Source organism: Bidens hawaiensis, unplaced genomic scaffold, assembly GCF_021521415.1.
Source record: "Bidens hawaiensis isolate Kalapana, Puna unplaced genomic scaffold, B.hawaiensis_p1.1 tig00059007_1, whole genome shotgun sequence".
Taxonomy (NCBI): Eukaryota; Viridiplantae; Streptophyta; class Magnoliopsida; order Asterales; family Asteraceae; genus Bidens; species Bidens hawaiensis.
In genome coordinates, this window is record NW_027500629.1 from 41,540 (window position 1) to 49,103 (window position 7,564).

The 7,564-nt window shown below is 35.0% G+C and overlaps 1 pseudogene; it reads right to left on the reverse strand.

The window, feature by feature from the left end:
• Positions 1-5,576: 5,576 nt before the first annotated feature.
• Positions 5,577-7,159, reverse strand: LOC143602484 (berberine bridge enzyme-like 21 pseudogene; annotated as a pseudogene).
• Between the last annotated feature and the right edge of the window lie 405 nt (positions 7,160-7,564).

Below are 7,564 nucleotides of genomic sequence, written 5' to 3' on the forward strand. Positions count from 1 at the left end.
TTTTCGTCTAAATTCAAGCTTTTTCCTGGGAAATTAAGATCCAGATGGGTTGGACCATTTGTTGTTACTAACGTTTTTCCTCATGGTGCAGTTGAGATAACAAGCGAAAAGACAGGTAAAACGTTCAAAGTAAACGGACACCGCCTAAAATTATTTTATGAAGGATTCCAAAAAGAAAATCATGACATGATTGACTTGGAGAACCCGACATACATGAACTGGAAAAGTGTGTCCACGTCTAGCGAAAGACGTTAAAGAAAGGCGCTGTACGGGAGGCAACCCGTAGTTTTTATTTTATGTGTTTTTGTGTGAAATTGTTATTTTAACCTTTATCGAGGGATGCAAGATCGTGATTTCTGGTAAGAAAATCAAAAAATCAAGTACAATTCTTGGTCTCGTGAACAATGGATGTCGTTAAAAATAAGTGTGGGGATTTTATTTTAACAAACTTAAAAAAACGTTTTGTTATATAAAGCATTCTTATGGGCCCTAAGTCTGTTCCCCAAACATCTTTATAACCCATAAGAAATTCCAGTTAAGTTTATGGGTTACCTTTTTAAAGCAATCTTATGGATCGTAATTTTATTCTCCAAATATCTTTATGACCCATAAGGAATTCCCCAACTAAACATATGGATGTCATTTTTAAAGAAACATTTTTTTACACCCTACCACACACAGACGACACCCAAAAGAGTGAACCAAGACAAACACCAAATTCCAAGTTTGATTCTTGCTACTAGCGTTCGGTTAAAGGTTAATCTAACAATATTTTGTGTTCAGTTTGTGATTTTTGCGTGTTTTAGATAGTTGTTTTTATTTGGTACTTATGTTTATATATGTTTGGTTGCTTTTACTTACAATTTGAATGAAGTATGACAGAACAACTGAGATAACGAATACCACTGGAAAGGCAAGTAATTTTGAAAATTCACGAACGGTATCTTTAACTTGTTCTGCTCGTAACACTTTGCAAATTTAAAAAGAACAATTTTATTTCTTAATGAGTACAATAAAAATGAAAATTCATACACTCATTGCACAAGAGATAAAATACAACGGTAAAGCAACAAACAAATACAAAACAACAAAGGGAAATATCTCATCCGATGGGAGGTTGTAAATGAGAAAGGCAAGGATCACGAGCATTATTCCGGTAAGCACAAGAACCGGATGAATCATTCTGAATGTGTTCTTCGGGAACCTTGGAGAGGATCAAAATTGAGAGTGTTTTTTGTGAATAAAATAAGATTGTTAATTGGGTATTTATAACTCTTTTTGCAGCGGCTATATAACCGTTGTCCAACGGTCATTTTGTATACGGGTCGTATACGAAAGCTTACGACCCGTATCTCTTGCTAATTTGGTTTTCTAGACACATGGATTATACAGGTTGTACGATTATAATTGATTTTTTGCGCCTACGACCCGTAATTTACAAGACTAGCAAGAGGAACCCGTAACGATCTCTACCGCCCGAAAACCACCAGCAATCCAACTAGGGGAGTTTTCAGTTCCTTTCCACTCGTTATTACCTTTATTCTCACACATTGAGGACAATGTGTATTTTAAGTGTGGGTATGGGGAAATATGGAACCAAAAAACATGAAAACTGTTTTTCAAAACATAAAAACATGTTCAAGTTTTTGAAAATTTTACGACAAATTGTTGCAATTTTAGTTGATTTTTGTACATATATGATTTATTTATATTTAATGATACAAAAAAATCACCAAGTATTTGTTTTAAATGGAAACTTTCAATGCATACCAATTATTCATAAATTTGCATCTAAAATACCCACCCAAAATCCAAGTGAGTTATTGAGCCTTTATCGAGCATTCATCATTATATGCTCATGATTCACTTGATTATGAGTGTGCCACAAAAATGTATACTTTTTAGAACTTGCCATGGATATTCTCGTCAAAGTCATAAACTGTAAAACTATATAATGATAGAGGTTATAGAACACACCCACTAAATTACTCTTTTCCGTTACATCACAAGCCAAAATTTTCCACTAGTAAACCAAGTCCAACCTAACCATGTTTCATTGATCATAACCCACACAGTTATCCTTATAAACCCTTTTCATCCTTTTCCAATTATACCTCAAAAAAAAAAAAAAAACAGTAAGCTCGGTCGAGTTAATTATCAACTTTTCAGAGTTAGTTGTGGTCTTTTACCGGAAGACCCTAAAGAACTGAAAATGCATTCATTCGATTTCAGTCTACTTTGTTGTCTACAATTCGCAAAGCCTAGGTTGCCTACAAAACTTAGGGAGAGAATTTTTCTCTTAAACAATGAGGTGAGGAAAAAGTGGCGTCAAAAGGAGCAAAAGCCACCATTTTGTGGAACATCCAAAAGTGCTATGAAAAGAAGAGCAAAACGTTATGAAAAATGCATGGGTTGTGGAAATTGGTCTCACACTGGAAGATGTAGAAAAGGTCAAACTGAATCCCAATACGAGTATACGCTTCTAATGAGGGTGGGGGCTATTAGGCTCAATGCCAAAAGGTCCATTAGAGTTGGAAGTAATGTTCACTATAGGATTGAGGAAGATTTAATACACATCTTTGACAAAATTGATCTTGATGATCTGACCTTAAAAGAGTCAATTGGTTTGTAAATACAAAAAAAAAAAACGAAAATTAGTGTTTGTTTTTCTTCATTGGTAGAAAGTCGGGATAGTTAGCTAAACCGGGGTAACACTTCACACACAAATAAACCTTCATATATTCCTACCACCAAATCCTAAGCCTCACTAAAACTGCCGTTTCTAGACTCCTCTTGATTTATATAACTTTGACATGTTAAATGGCGAGATACCATTGCAAGCCTATGACAATGTTGCTTTATGGCTAGGCTTTTGAGCGATCACAGAAAATACTAGTACATTATCTGCTAGTTTACACAAAGAAACCGAGTGAGAGCGAACGTGAGGGATGCAAAAGAACGAATAATTGACTATCAAGAACTCCATCTAACAAATACACTTGGTTTAGTCTTTTTCCTATCGCTATATCTTTAAATATTATTAAATTATGTATGTGTGTATATATATATATATAAATCTCTAAAATTGACAATAATTTGTCTAACTTTGATGATCACCGTGACCTCTCGTTTTTACAGATTAAAGCATTGCTTGAGGACAAGCAAACGTTTAAGTGTGGGGATATTTCATGTGTGCAAAATTAGACACATTATTTATATCATTTATCCCCAATTTTATACACTTTTCATTACAAATCCATTGAGTTTGATACTAAATTATTTGTAACATGGATTTGTAGGTTTGAATGACGAATTGGTCCAAATAAACAAGAAATAACAACCAAAAGGACGCAATTCAGAAACCGAACAAAACCGGGAATGAAGTAACAAGGTCCGAAATGGGAATGAAGCAACTTGGTCCGAAGGAAAACTGATGAACAACCGATAGAAAGAACGAAGCCGGAAGAAATGAAGATCAAAAGCACTCGAAGATAAAAAGAATAACAAGACACTGACAAAACTTATGGGCTGTAAAGATTTGAAGACTAAAGACCAGCTGAAACTTATGACCCATAAAGATTTCCAGCATTAGTTGACACTTATGGGTTGTAAACACCCTTACGACCTATAAAGAACCGTCGGTCATTATTGTATCACAAAAGTCGTCGTCGGTGTAACCAAGATCTAGAAAATTCGGAATAGATAATATCAAAACATTTAAAAATAAAACTTATGGGTCATAAAGCAATCTTACGACCCATAAAGACTGTTGGTAGGAAACATGATCCTAAAAATCTGGAGTTGGAGATAAGTTAAGATAAAAAGTTACTCCTATGGGTCATAAGGATACTGTTGAAAACATTACGACCTATAAGTGTTCCAGATTTTCAGCTATAAATAGCAGCCCGAGTTTCAGCCAAAGACACACCATTTCTCACATCTCTTCTCTCTAATTAGCTAAATAAACTCCATAGGAGTGCCAAGGAGGTTCCAAGAGTCTCGAGGAGGTCCAAACCACTTCCCGGGAGTTCCGAAGCTCTTCCCGAACACCCCACGAGTAGTATGTCTTTACTTTGTAAGTTTACTTTGGTTATGTTAATTGCTATGTTAGGCTAACAATCTATTAGTTTCGACATTAAGGGCTCTATTTTGTATTATGATTCGAATGTGAAATAGTTATGTGATTTTATTATTGAAAGGTTTCGTTTGTATAATTTCTTAAACTTTAAATCCAAAACTCTGTTAGGATTCAAATTAGTTTGTTAATGAAACTGATCAATTTATTAATATGCTAATGACGTTCTTCAAAGTTAAAATATTAAATATGATTTTAATCTTGATAAATAAGGAACAAATGACGATTTTGTGTTTGTCTATGAATTCAATTTCGTTATAGAAATTATACAATGTGATTTGGTATTCCGAACAGTGTGAACACTTAATGATAATTAATACTTTTATCACATGCAACTCGCATGTTAAGATCCGAACGGCATGAGCTTAGGGTAGCGAGTTGGCTCTAACTAACGAACTGCGCTTAGTTAGACATATATGGAGGGAACGTCCGAACGGCGTGACGTTTAGTATTGATACAAATCTTTTAATAATAAAAATCATTACACCATAATTATTGATGATCGCAACTCGAATCAGAAGTATGAAATACCCCTTGTGTCGGAACTATCTTTAATAATTGTTTATTCTAAGTTAGTTATTTTATCTCTTAGCTATATGTTAAATATTTGTACCACTACTATATAGTTTATGCTTATATAATTTATTTATTTGCACAAAACCCCCCAGTTACGAATACTAGTTCTAAATCGTTCTCGGTTATAAAATTGTTAAAACGCATTCCCTGTGGACAAGAACCTTACTTCTACTCATACTATCCCTAATAGTGTGTAACATAGTGAGTTCAAATTTATAAATTTATTTGTTGGAGCTGACGGCCCAGACAGTTGTTCACATGCAAATGTTTTTTTAAATAATACTCGTTGAATGTATGCATTTTTTGTATCAAGTCTGTGCTACCCTTTTAGGTTTGGTATATCAAAATTTTCTTCTAAATGTCTATGATATAAGTTTTGATATATATATTATACATTCCGGTTTAAACATGTTACAAGTGATGCGTCATTGTTTTATAAAGTACCATTATTAACTAAAACATGGCTAACAAGCGATACAAACGTAACTTATGACCTTTATTAAGTTTTAATACATAACACAATGAGGGTCCATAGCCTTCATTCACATAAATTATTTATGAAATCTTTAAAAAAAGCAAGTACTATAATGTCTTTTACTCCCATATACAAGTTTATGCATCATACATTGTGCTGCCATTTTGTTGTAACACATAAATATATAAATATGATATGAAGTAATACAATTATGTTTGATATTCTCGTGAACCCATACCTCACTTAATGTATTAGTATGTAATCAAACCGTCACATTTGTTACTAAAATAATATATTCATCACATTACTGCGTTGATATTCTCGTTCACCGGACTGGTCAACTACTAGTTCTGAATAATTGGATTAATGGTTTTCTTCTACTTTCTCATATTCTTCTTTCTTGTTCATAGAGGAGGAACACTTTGTTCATTTGTAAAGAAATTATCACCATCCACCATCGTTTTCACTCTAACCAACCGATCAAAATTCCCCTTAAAATACTTCTCTCCATAAACTTTACCATCCGCGTACCTATTGTTCCCGACAACACTAGTGCCAATATCAAGATCTCTATAGTTCAAATACGCCCCTATAGGATTCTTCGACACAAACGGAGTCATGAACTCGTAAAGAACCCTACTTTGATTAATGTAATAAGCTTCTGCTTCATACCCTCCTTCATCCCAGTTAACACTATATTGAATCTTAAATATATTTCCCGCCCGATGCGGAAACGGAGTCTCCCAATCTCCAATCTCACTCATTCGTCCGCCATATGGGTTGAACACCAACTCCACCACCTTTAGTTCCACCATCTTTTGCCACAAAGATTCAATTCCGTCTCTAGGAATTAGAGTAAGCATGTAATCCGGCTTCCGTTTCGAATATTTTGAAGAAAACCTTCTTTGCAGCAAGATCTCCACCGGTTCTTTAACATTGCTAGACCAAAAAAGCTCGGACTCCATCCAACTCATCGACTTACAATCGTCTTTCCGTATACCTAATTCAGGAAACCCTAAGTTCATAACATTAACAAGACGTTCGGAGTCTCCCAGGAAAAACCCTGTAAAACTTGCATGGATTGTGTTCTTCGTTTTGTCGGGTTTTATATTTAACCTAATGAATAGATCTTTGTCTATCTTGTCGGCTACACGTTGCCAACGGTCAAATATGTCGGTCATGTTTTCTTCTGACGTTTTTGTTACTCGAAAAACCGTGACAGAAGTTTGAAAGACACGACAACACCAAAGCTTGCACCTCCTCCACCTCGGATTGCCCAAAAAAGATCTTCTCCCATTGTTTTTCTGTTCAAAACACGGCCGTTAACATCAACTATGGTCGCGTCGAGAACATTATCAACGGTTAATCCATATTTTCGCATCAAAACTCCGTACCCTCCTCCGCTTATATGACCCCCGACTCCAACAGTCGGGCATACACCGGCAGGGAAAGCATGAACTTTGCTTTTATTCCATATGTTATAGTAAACTTCTCCAATGGTTGCACCTACTTGAACCGTTGCGGTTTCGTCTTTAATATTGACATTTATCGACCGAAGGTTAGACATATCAAGTAGAACAAAGTTAATGTTTGATACATAAGACAGTCCTTCAAAATCGTGACCGCCACTTCGGATTCTAAGGTTCATTCCCATGTTCTTGGTGCAAACGACAGTCGATTGGACATGTGTTTCGTGTAATGGGGTCACGATGATCACGGGTATTTGAGTTAATGATGTGTTGAACCTTTTGTTTCAGATGTAGGCTTGTAATGTTGAAGTGTATGATGAATTGTTCGGGTTATAGATTATTGACAAGACATGATTGGATGAGTTTCGGTTCCACATACATTCAAGAAAGGGCTCATAGACCGAATCATCAGTTATGGATATAGCAGACTGAAACTTAAACAGTAACAGTAGCAATAACGATAACGTAAGTAAATCACAAGAACACTTGAATGCATTCATTTTAGAGTGTATGTGGAAGATCAAATGTTTTTTACGAAGTTCTACAAGATTTGATCAAGAAAAAAATAATAATCATAATATATAGTGATACAGTAATAAACCAAAGATACATTTGTTTTATATTTATTAACTTTGGCTAGCTAATGCCCAACATTGTTGTATACTCGTATTCATTCCATAGGTGTCATTGATCTACAAAGTTGCATTTTAACTTGCACTTTGTGTTGTCTAGCGAAAGTCCACCGATCATCCACGACTTCACTCAATCCAATCATGTTTTACAAAGTTGAAATGTTTTGTGTAGGTTATGGAAAGATGTGGGAAAAAAGGCAAGAAAAAGAGAGCTTGGAGGGTTTAATTGTCAAAGTTTCAAAGTTTAATCAAGGCCCGGTCCAAGCCCACAAGTTAA